Genomic DNA, 11,502 nt, shown 5'->3' on the forward strand with positions numbered 1-11,502 from the left:
TGAGCACACACCTATAGCAAAAACCTCTCCAAAAAAAAAAAAAAAAGAAAAAGAAAGAAAAGTGGGGGCCAGCAGGTGGCATAATGGTTGCTGGACTACCACATGGCTAACTGTGGTTTGACTCCTAGACCTGGAGGCTTACTTTTTTATTTTCTTTCCCTCCCTTTCTCTCTGTCTCTAGTGAGTGCATATACCATATGTCAAATTAAAAAAATGATAAAGTTGAGTAATTTTTTAAAGAGGTCTCTGCCTTAGGGCATGTGCACCCACCTAAGAGATATAGAGACAGTGAGCGGGAAAGTGAGAAATCACTTCCTAAAAGGGGATAGCCATGCTACAATCCCTTCTTCATTCTCCTCCCTGGATCTTGGGCAGGCATGCACACATGCCCAGTGTGATTTTGAAGCCACCGGACCTGGGACTTGAACCGTGGTTGGCCATGTGGAAGTCCAGCGATGTAACTGCCATGCCATCTGCTGGTCTCAAAATTGAATAATTCTTTAAAACAAAAAAGCATGCTATAGAACAGCACATCATATACAGCATGCCTTCATTCTCAGACTCACATGATTAAAAACCAATATATTGCTGCAGATATACATCCATATTTGCAAAAGCATCCCCAGGAGTCTAGAAGGAAATGCATCAAACCGGTAACAGTGGCAAACTCAGGGAGGCAGCTGGGCTGGGGAAGAGGGTGGCCATTATACTTAATATAGTGCTGGGTATAATGCTTAGGTATTTATCCCAATAATGTGTTCACATTTAATTTCACGTTTTATTTCTAAAACTCTCCTTTTCAGAAGATAAACAACTAATGCGAAGAAAGTGTGGGTTTTATATTACATATACACCATTTATAAGGAAAATGCCCGGGAGAAAATCGCAGCGTATATACCCAAGAAGAGCTAAGGGAGGTCCGTATCTAACTCATGTGGCTGAGAGGGATTGGGTTTCTGATCACTTAATAAGCGTGGGCTGTGTGTCCACATGCAGGTAAAACTGACTTGATTTCGATCTGAAAAACTGGCTAATAAATTATTTTGCTAAAAATGGCAACAACTACTTCCTAGGGAGTGGTGAAGTAGGGGTGGATGGATGAATGCCGACTGACAAGCTGCAGGAGGAAGATAGCTTATCTTCTGTTTTCCACTCTTTAAAGTGTCAGCACACTGGGGTGGGATTAGAGATAACAGACTCCAGAGAGTCTATTGCTTTCTTTTCATTACACTCAACTTCTCTTAAAAAATTATTGGTAGCAGCTTTTAGAGTTCTGTATAGCACAGCCTCCTTCAGGAATTAATGGGGCAATTTGTGCAAAATGCAAATAAAACCAAGACAAAGCCAGGGTAAGTATGCTATCAAACTGGGCATCATCAAGGCCTGCACATTGTTAGAGGTGGGCTCCAAATTTATATTAATTATAAAAGTCCTCACCTGGGGCCAGCAGGTGGCGTAGTGGTTAAGGTGCTGGGCTCTTACATGGTCACCCATGGTTCAAGTCCTAGACCTGGCAGCTTGAAAATCACTCTGGGCATGTGTGTGTGTGCATATGCCCAAAATTCCTAGGAGGAGAATGGAGAAAGGGATGGCAGTATGGCCATCCTCCCTGAGGGGTGATTTCTCACTTTCCCTTTCACTCACTTTCATTTTCCCTTTCTCTCTCTCTCTCTCTGGTGAGTGCACAAGCCCTATGACAAAAACCTTTTTTAAAAAGTCGCCACCATTTTTAAGTGAAAATTGTTTAAAATAACTTTTTAAAGAGAGATTTTTGCTATAGGGCACGTGCACTCACTGGAGAGACAGACAGAAAGTAAGAAAGCACCTCTTAGAAGGGATGGCCATGCCATAGTCCCTTCTCCATCCTGGGATTTTGGGGATGCATGCACACGTGCCCAGCATGAGTTTTAAGCTGCCAGGTTTGGGACTCAAACCGCAGTTGACTATGTGGGAGTCCAGTGACAAACATTACACCATCTGCTGGTCCCAATAATTTTTCTAGGAAAAACTTTTCTTAGTGTCCAATATTGAGACCCAAGAGATAACTCTCCCATGGGTCCACCTCATGTAGTTAGTCTCAACACAACCCCTATAGTAAATTTAGCAATGGTTTTACATGGTTTATTTCTTATTATTTCCCTTGGTGTAGGTTATCTTTCCAGTTCCTAGTACTTCATGATACTTCACCTTCAGTGAGGCAGGTGTGTCGATACCCCCTACTAAACAGGGGAGTGAGGTGAAGGGAGAAGGCGCTGGGTTACAGCCAGTTTGTTTTCCCAATTTACCCAAAATGATGAGAAGGGGAAAAGAGGCCTAAGGAAAAAAATGTTCCCACAACAGAGGGTTTTTTTTTTTTTTAAGTTTATTATTTTCTTTTACGACAGGGGTAGAAAGGGAGGAGAGAGTCTCGATGCCATAATCCACCCCAGCCTTCAGTCAGCCCCACACCATGGACACACATGTCCCTGGAATACTCAAGGAGAGCCCCCCACATGAATGAGGAACCTTCCCAAGTGGGACGGCCTTGCAGAGCATCATGTTTTTCCACTGCGCCACCATGTGGCCCCCCAGAGCATGTTTGATTTCTTAGAGATTTCCTTTGGAGTTAGAGAGTAGTTAGTGCCATACCTCAAGAAATGCGATGTGTCCATTTACTTACCTTGCTTGAATCAGAACGTGTGTGGGGTCAAAGGGGGTTAGCTGGTGCGCAGCCTGGGCTTGTGGTCATGGACCAGGGCCAGTGACCATGCCCTCTGCTGGCAGTGGGAAGAGGGGAGACAAATATTTTTATTCTTGGGGCCAAATCTACCCCAGGTGGCCATGAATCTGCTAACTGACATGAACATGGAGTGATAGACATTTAGAATGAGGGGCCAGTTTTGGGATAGGGCATTTGAGGTCCTGGGTCAGATATATAACACTTTTGTTTATTTATTTATTTTTCCTTCACAAGAGAGACGGAATGGGACAGAGAGACAGTGTGTGTTATACTTGACAGGATCCTGTCGTGTCGTGATTCTGCTGCCGCCGACTCTCAATTAGCTAGGATTTTAGGTGCATGCAACTGTGCCCAGTGTGTTCTGGTTGGCCTGAGAACCGAACCCAGGTCTCCCATGCAGTTTTCAGCCGTCCAGACAGTGGCGCTCCCTGTGTGCAGCTATGGCTGGGCATTTAAAAATACCTGTTTGTGTTTCCAGTTGTTTAGAAACTTTTGCTTGACTGTTAAAGGATTGCATCCTACTCAGAGGCTATATAGATTCTTTTTCTTTTTTTGGGGGGGAGAGGTTTTCCCTATAGGGTGCGTGCGCTAGCCAGACAGACAGAGAGAGATATAGAGACAGAAAGCAAGAAATCACCCCCCAGGGGGGATGGTCATGCCGCAATCCCTTCTCCTCCATTCTCCTCTCGGGATCTTGGGCACACATGCACATGCGCCTGGCGTGAGTTTTAAGCCACCAGGTCCAGGATGCGAACTGCGGTCGACTACGTGGGAGTCCAGCAACATAGGCATTACGCTAACTGATGATTCCCAAGAGGCAATATAGATCTTTTTTTTTTTTTTTGAGAGTTTTTTTTCCTATAGGGCGCGGGCTTGATGTACAGGGATCGGACCAATTAGACTATGGATTTGGGGAGCTTCAGTTGAGCTGCCACAAGGTCTCATACAAATTCACAGTGAATTTTGGCTCTTTAGCCCCAGAGTCTGAAAGAAATTTGCCAGACTAAGAAAAACAAGGTCATAGAAAAACAAACTTTTAAAAATTTTTTTGGAGAGGTTTTTGCTATAGGGTGCGTGTACTAGCCAGAAAGAGAGGGAAACAGAAAGAGAAAAATCATCCCCCCGGGCGGGGGGGGATGGCCACGCTGCAGTCCCTTCTCCATCCTCCTCTCGGGATCTTGGGCATGGATAGTGTTCCATTTTTTAAAAAGAATTATTTTTTAATAACATTTGTTATTATTTTAAAATTTTACCAGAGAGAGACAGAAAAAGGGAAAGGGAGAAAACAAGCCACCAGGTCCAGGACTCAAACCATGGTCAGCCATGTGGGAATCCAGCACCTTTAACTGCCATGCCACCTGCCAGCCCTGCGATCCATTAGATTTTTACCTCAGTACTTTATTATTGTTCATCATTGTGTAAAAGTTCATTTTCCTGAACCTTCAGACTGAGGTGGTGTTCTCAGGCAGTTTTGCTAACATCCCAGAGCTTTCTCTTCCATTATTTCTGTGTAGAGTTCAAATAGAGGGCAGCTTCTGGTCTGGGATGTCCCAGCTCTGCTTTCCTGTGTTTTATCTGGACACCTCTTTCTATAGCCCCCAATTTCCCAAGTTCATTGGAGCTAGGCTGCTCCAGCATCTCTGACCCACTCCAGACGCCTTGTGTTGGAGCTGGTAAAACCTCTTTCTGTTTTACTGCTCTCCAGTGAACCTTTGCTGGTTACTCTGGAGTGTTTCCATTCTCAGGTCCTGTTGTCACCCTGTGTCTTTTCCTGCTCAGGTGTAAACCCACTGGTAGGGTGGCTTTCAGCAGTTTGCCCTTAGCTGCTTGTATTTTTGATCGTCATGCAGATATTCTATTTTCTGTTTTTGTCACAAGTATGCCTAGGTTTCGTTTGTTCTAGTTGCACTATACTGGTTTGTTTGTTTTGATTATTTGTTTGTTTAGCTGGAAAGCATATACACTTGCCAGGGACTGAGAAACAGAGAGAGAGAGAGAGAGGAGAAAGCATCCTCCATGGGGCATGGTCACACCACAATCACTTCTCGTCCATCTCTCCCTCCTTTCAGGATTTTGGGCATGCACACATGTGCCTGGCACATCTCTCAAGGACTAGAACCTTGGGGTCAACTCTGTAGGATCCAGCTGCCTTAACCATTAGGCCATGGAGACAGCCCTGTTTATTATTTTTGTTTATATATATATTTTTTTCTTCCATGACAGAGAAAGACAAAGAGAAAGAGTCAGAGAGACAGACGAATAGAGAGAGAAGCACTCTTAAGATCCCCAATAGGATCTTGATGCCATGATCCATGCCAGTTCCAGCCAGCTCCAGTCATGGGCATGCATGCTCACTCCTGGTGTGTACGGGGAGGGCCCAGCCTGAGAATCAGGGGTTTTTTTTGTTTTGTTTTGTTTTGTTTTAATTTGCTATAGGGTGCTTGTGTTCATTGGAGACAGACAGAGAAATAGAGAAGAGGAGAGTGAGAAAGCACCCCCCAGGGAGATGGCCATGCCACAATCCCCTCTCCTCCATTCTTCTCTTGAGATTTTGTGCCCACACACACATGTTCCTGGCATGAGGTTTTTGTTTGTTTGTTTGTTTGTTTTTGAGAGGTTTTTGCTATAGGATCCAGCTGCCTTAACCACCACATTACTGGCTGGCCCAAATAAACACTTTTTAAGTTCATTGGTTTACAAGGTTCCTTTAGTCCAACCCAAGGTATAAGTTTTACTTTATCAGAGGTCTCGTATAGTTTTCTCAACCAGTGAAACCTGCGACATATCCAGTTGTTAAAATGCCCTGCCTTGAAACTCTGAAGACCTGATTCAAGTCATTAGGAGCAATCTAAAGGGAATGTCTGCCTTGGTGTGTTGTATGAGCATTTGGGTCCTTAGGGCTAGGTGGGCAGAGCTTAACCTGGGCACTTTAAAAACATGGTACATGACCTGAATTAGGGGCCAAATATAGTCCTCAAATGATGCGCATCTCTTTGGGAATAGAGACTGAGTTACAGTTTGGGGTTGAGGGGAGTCTCAAGCACAGTTCTCTTGTTACTCGGCCAGGAAACGACTGACGTTCAGTTCAGTGAGTCCAGTGTGACACTATTCTTGATTCGTTTTTGGAATCTGTGTCACTTAGAGAATCTGATAAAAGATACAGAGCCTCTCTCACAGAAAAACACATACAAGTACAAAAATTTACACACAATATTAAGCATTTATGGACCACTTGATACACATCCATGAATTCTAGGTTAATTTCTGCACTAACCCATTCGTTGAAAGCACATTTCTTTATATGAATGGCTAGCCACAAAAGAGAGAATGTGGGACCATCTCTTGGGTTGTCATTGGTCTACTACTTAAGGGTAAAGACAGAGCTCCAAGTCACATTGTAGCAAAAATGACCATAGTTTGCACCTATGGGAGGCGGGATTGTCAACTGAGTATGTGGCCTCGACCTCCTGCTGGAGTCTGGGCTATGGCTGGAGCAGAATGCTTTGTATTCCGCTATGCCTAAAGAGACACTTTTTTGGCGGGCAGGAGGGGGGCGGGCAGCAAGCACACATTCCTGGCGTGTTTTCCAAGCTGCCAGTCCAGGACTCAAACTGCAGAATCAGTCATGTGGGATCCATCACGTAACTACCATGCCACCTGCTGGCCCAGAGACACATATTTGACTGATAAATGGATAGATCTATCCTTATCCTCTTGCTTTCCCTGCCTGGCACTTTTCAAATTCAATTTTTTTGTTTTGTTTTGTTTTTGCTTTAGGGTGCATGCACTCACCAGAGAGAGAGAGAGAGAGATAGAGAGGGACCGTGACAAATCACCCCCCCAGGGGAGATAGTCCCTCCACAGACCCTTTTCCATTCTCATCTTGGGATTTTGGATACTCATGGACATGCACCAGGCGTGTTTTCCAAGCTGCCAGGTCTACAACTTGAACCACATAGTCAGCCATGTGGGAGCTGATGCCTTAAACTCCATGCCAACTGCTAGCCCTTCAAATTCAATTCTTAAAATGAACTGAAGTAAAAATAAATGAATGAATAAATGAAATTAAGTAAATAATCCTTAAAAAAGGGAGGAAGCCAGCAGGTGGCATGGGGGTGAAGGCACTGGACACTCCCACATGGCTGACCCTGGTTCAAATCCTGGACCTAGTGGTTTGCTGTTTCACTTTCCTTCTCTCTGTATGTCTGTCTTTCTCTGGTCAAATTAAAATAAATTAATGGATAAAGAAAATTAAGAGTAAATAATTCTTTTTAAAAAGTGAACTTGAGTATTTTTTAACCTCCTCTGGTTTTGACATTTCCGCTGATGCTAAATCTCACAGAAGTGAAGTGTGAGTATGAGTACTCAGTGGAATTCAGGAAGATGCAGCCAGGAGGCAAAGTGGGCTTTGCTGAATTGGTGGTGCAGGTCTTATGCGCTGGTCAGAGGTTGTCTTCTCGCCACTCTTTGGTGTGAGCCCCTTAGTTTATTAAACAACTAAGTCATGTCATACACAAATTGGCAGAAGCTACTGCTTCCATTTTGTGCTACAAAACTAGTTATAGGAATGGATTTCTGTAATTTTGAAAACTTTTAAAATGTTCTTATCTGATATCTATTATTAATAAAAAAGGCTTAAAGGGATCAATAATTCTACAATTACAATAGAGCATTAGATAATATTCTGTGACATATTCATCATTCCTTCTGGTGGCCAAGTTTTCCTTTACAAATTCCCTTGAAGCATTGATGAAAGCCTAAAGGCCTAACAACTGACATAGCCAGAGTCCAGCAGATAAGTGCTCCTGGGTGATAAGTAATACGAATAAATGCTGCGTGATTCACATATTGTTTTTGAAGTACACTCACCTCAACAATCTTAATTCAGTTGTTTCAACTCTTCCATGTGACATTCATTATTCTACCCTACTCTAGGTATTTATTTGCTTGGTGATAATATTCTAAAGGGGTTTAAACCATTCATAGGTCTTGGGACTAGACCAGGAATTGGTGAACTGAGGCCCATGGGCCACATCCAGCCTGCTGCCATTCTTTTTTCTCTCTAAAAATTGTAGTAAAAGGGGACCGGCAGGTGATGTGGTAGTTAAGGGCACTGGACTCCTACATGGCTGACTGTGATTTGAGTCCTGGACTTGGAGGCTTGCTTTCTCACTTTCTCTCTCTCTCTATTCCTCTCTGGTCAAATTAAAATAAATATATAAAGTTAATTAAAATAATTCTAAAAAAAAGAAAATATGCTATAAACATATAATGGAATATTAAAGAAAAATTATAGTAAAGGGGTCAGTAGGTGGCATAATGGTTAAGGCACTGGACTCCCACTTGGCCAACTGTGGTTCAAATCCTGGACCCGGCAGCTTGAAACTCACACTGGGTGCATGTGTATGAGTGCCCAAAATCCCAGTAGGAGAATAAAAGAGGAGGGATTGTGGATGACCATCTCTTCTAGGGGGTGATTTCTCTTTATATATATCTATATCTATATCTATATCTGTATCTTTCTGTCTCTCTGGCGAGCACATGTGCCCTACAGCAAAGATCTCTCCCCCCAAAAAAATTGTAATAAAGGGCCAGCCAGTGGCATGATGGTTAAAATGTTTGGATTCCACATGGGCAATTGTACAGTTTGAGTCCTGGACCTGGCAGCTCGAGAAACAAACAGGACGTATATGTGTGTGTGCCAAAATCTCGAGAGGAGAATGGAAGAGAAGGGATTGGGACATGGCCATCCCCCCAGGGATTTCTCATTCTCTCTCTCTCTCTCTCTCTGTTTTCAGTGAGCATATGCATCCTATTATATGTGTATATATATATATATATGCGCATATATAACAAAAATTTACTATTTTAACCATTTTTAAGCATACAATTCAGTGGCATTAATTACAATGCATTCAATGGCATCAATTCACAATACAGTGTAATCAGCACTGCTATCTGTTTCAGAATGTTTTATTCACCTCAAATAGAAACTCTGTGCCCATTAATAATTCTGGTTTTTCCCTACTTTCTCCCCATAACTCTACTCTACTTTCTGTTTCCATGCGTTTGCCTATTATATTTCTAAGTGGGATCATATAGTACTTATCTATTAATGTCTGGCTTACTTCACTTAGCACGTCTTCAAGGTTTGTCTATCTTATGTATAGGAATTTCCTTCCTTTTTTTTTTTGGAGAGATTTTGGCTATACAGCACGTGCGCTTGCCAGACAGACAGAGAGAGACAGAGAGACAGAAAGCGAGAAATCACCCCCCAGGGGGGATGGTCACACCGCAATCCCTTCTCCATTCTCCTCTCAGGATCTTGGGCACGCACGCACACACACCCGGTGTGAGTTTTAAGCCACCAGGTACGGGACGCAAACCACAGTCGACTATATGGGAGTCCAGCGACATAGCCATTACGCTAACTGCTGGTTCCCAGGAATTTCCTTCCTTCTTAAGGCTGAATAATATTCCATTATAAGTATATGCCCCATTTTGTTTATTTGTTCATCTGTTTTTTAAAAATATTTATTTATCTTTTATTTGTTATCATCATTCTTCAATATTGACCAGAGAGAGAGAGACAGAGAGAAAAGGAGAGTGAGAAAGCAAGCTGCCAGGTCCAGGACTTGAACTATGGTCAGCCATGTGGGAGTCCAGCACCTCAACCACCATGCTACCTGCTGGCCCCTATCTGTTCATCTGTTGATGGATACGTGGATTATTTCACCTTTTGGCTATTGTAAATAATGCTGCTATGAACATTGGCATATGAACTATTTCTTAAATAAAATTCTAAAACTTTAAATAAAGTTTTATTGGAACATGGCTATGCTCTTTCATTTACATATTATCTATGGCTGTTTGGGGCTACAATGGCAGAGTTGAGTAGTTGCAACTGAGACCATAGGGCTCTCAAAGCTTAACCTATTTACTACACTGACCCTTTACAGAAATGCTTAGTTACTAACTTCTGGGCTAGATCATGTTTTTCAAACCTGATTTACAGTAAAAATAGCTTTCACAGCATGACCCAGTGTATCTGTATAGCTAAAGCGAGATGTCACAGCCCAGCTGCAGCGGTGCAGGCCATAGAGGCACTGCTGTGAAGCTGGGCTCGTCCTCCCGGACATTCTGGCAGCCTATACAATTCTGACTGGCTGCAGGGCTGTGGGGGAGGATTTCAGCATTTAGTCTCTGTCAAGGGTGCCCTCCCATCAGGAAATAAACTTTGAAAAAAGTTTCATTACACAATACTTCTCATTCTTACCATGACTAATGCACTCTATTGTATATTTTATTCTATACAGTCACAGCCCACCAATGAATCACAACCTACAGTCTGAAAAATGCAACCTGTGTTGTATAACCTTTAAGGATCTTAGATTCTAAACGTAGAGCTACAAGCAGGAAATGCCCAGGGAAATCATCAAGGTAAGTCAGCAAAAATGCACAGGAAAGGCTGACACACAGGAACACGAGCACTGGGCCAGGCTAGTGACCAAGGTCAGGGGAGAAGAAAAGCCCAAGTACCCACAAGACGGCTGTATGTTTGCTCGGACCATTAATGCGACTATCTTACAGATCATAGAGCTCAAGGAAGCAAAGGCCTTAAGGAACCCTAAAAATCAAGTCCTCTCATTTTGCAGATGAAGGGACTGAAATAAAAAAGATTAAGTCCATTGGCCTGAGATGAGTGACAATCCCTGCTTCAGTTTCCTAAGGTGGAGAACAACTCAGAGAAGAAGGGGGATATGGGGGTGCCTAGGGAGGTTTGAAATCAGGAAGCTTAAACATCTAACAGGTATGATGAGTGCCCAGTAAACATTAATTTTATTGCTCAGCATGTTCTGAGAAGATGGGGTCTTGAGCAAAAATAGAATTTAATCCAATTAGAAAAAGTGCCCTAGGTAGCATCACGTGACTGGTGAGAGACAGAGCAGAGATTAGAACCCTAGTATTCTTCCCATGTGAGTCCAGTTGTGTTCCCACAGCACCACCTTCTGGCCCCCTCTAGTTTTGAAGAATCGCCATATTGTTTTCCACAGTGGCTGCACTGTTTTTATATTTCCTCCAACATTGTGCAAAGATCCCAATCTGTCCACATCCTCACCAACACTCGTTATTTTATTTTTTGAGTAGCTTAATAAGTATGATTCTTTTTTTTTTTTTAAGAGGTTTTTGCTATAGGGCGTATGCACTTGCCAGAAAGACAGAGAGTGAGAAATCACCCCCCATGGGGGGCGGCCACGCTGCAATCCCTTCTCCTCCATTCTCCTCTTGGGATCTTGGGCACGCACGCATATGCGCCTGGTGTGAGTTTTAAGCCACCGGGTATGGGACACGAATCGCTGTCGACTACATGGGAGTTCAGCGACATAGCCATTATGCTAACTGCTGGTCCCAATAGGTATGATGTTTCGATTTCCATTCCCCTAATGACTAGTGATATTTTACATCTTTTCATGTGCTTATTGGCCATTTATTTATCTACTTAGGTGAAATGTCTATTCCAGTCCTTCGCCCATCTTTAAATTAGGTTGCTTTGTTGTTAAAAAAAATATATGCATGTTAGAGGCTGGCAGGTGGTTGCAGTGGTTGCCGTGCTGGACTCCCATATGGCCAACCATGGTTCAAGTCCTAGACCTCCTGGCTTGCTTTCTCACTTTCCCTTTCTCTCTTTCTCTGTCTCTTTCTGGTCAAATTAAATAATAATAGAGCCAGCAGTTACCATAATGGCTATGTCGCTGGACTCCCACGTAGCAAACCGTGGTTCG

At 43.1% G+C, this 11,502-nt stretch overlaps 1 protein-coding gene across 14 annotated transcripts in view; it reads left to right on the plus strand.

Moving 5' to 3' along the window:
• The window catches only part of LOC102468879 (C1GALT1-specific chaperone 1), a 78,805-nt gene that overhangs the window by 11,105 nt on the left and 56,198 nt on the right, over positions 1-11,502 (plus strand). For 10 of the 14 annotated variants that reach the window (XR_003547522.1, XM_027767440.1, XM_006166520.3 and 7 more), the window contains one exon: positions 10,036-10,159. The exons of 3 other annotated variants lie outside the window; for them this stretch is intronic. The gene's annotated coding sequence lies outside the window, so the exon portion shown is untranslated. Of the gene's footprint in view, positions 1-803; positions 918-10,035; positions 10,160-11,502 lie in introns of all 14 variants that reach the window. One more of the 14 variants, XM_027767445.1, reaches the window with a different exon arrangement.

The sequence above is a fragment of the Tupaia chinensis genome, unplaced genomic scaffold (genome assembly GCF_000334495.1).
Source record: "Tupaia chinensis unplaced genomic scaffold, TupChi_1.0 Scaffold144262_1, whole genome shotgun sequence".
NCBI lineage: Eukaryota > Metazoa > Chordata > Mammalia > Scandentia > Tupaiidae > Tupaia > Tupaia belangeri.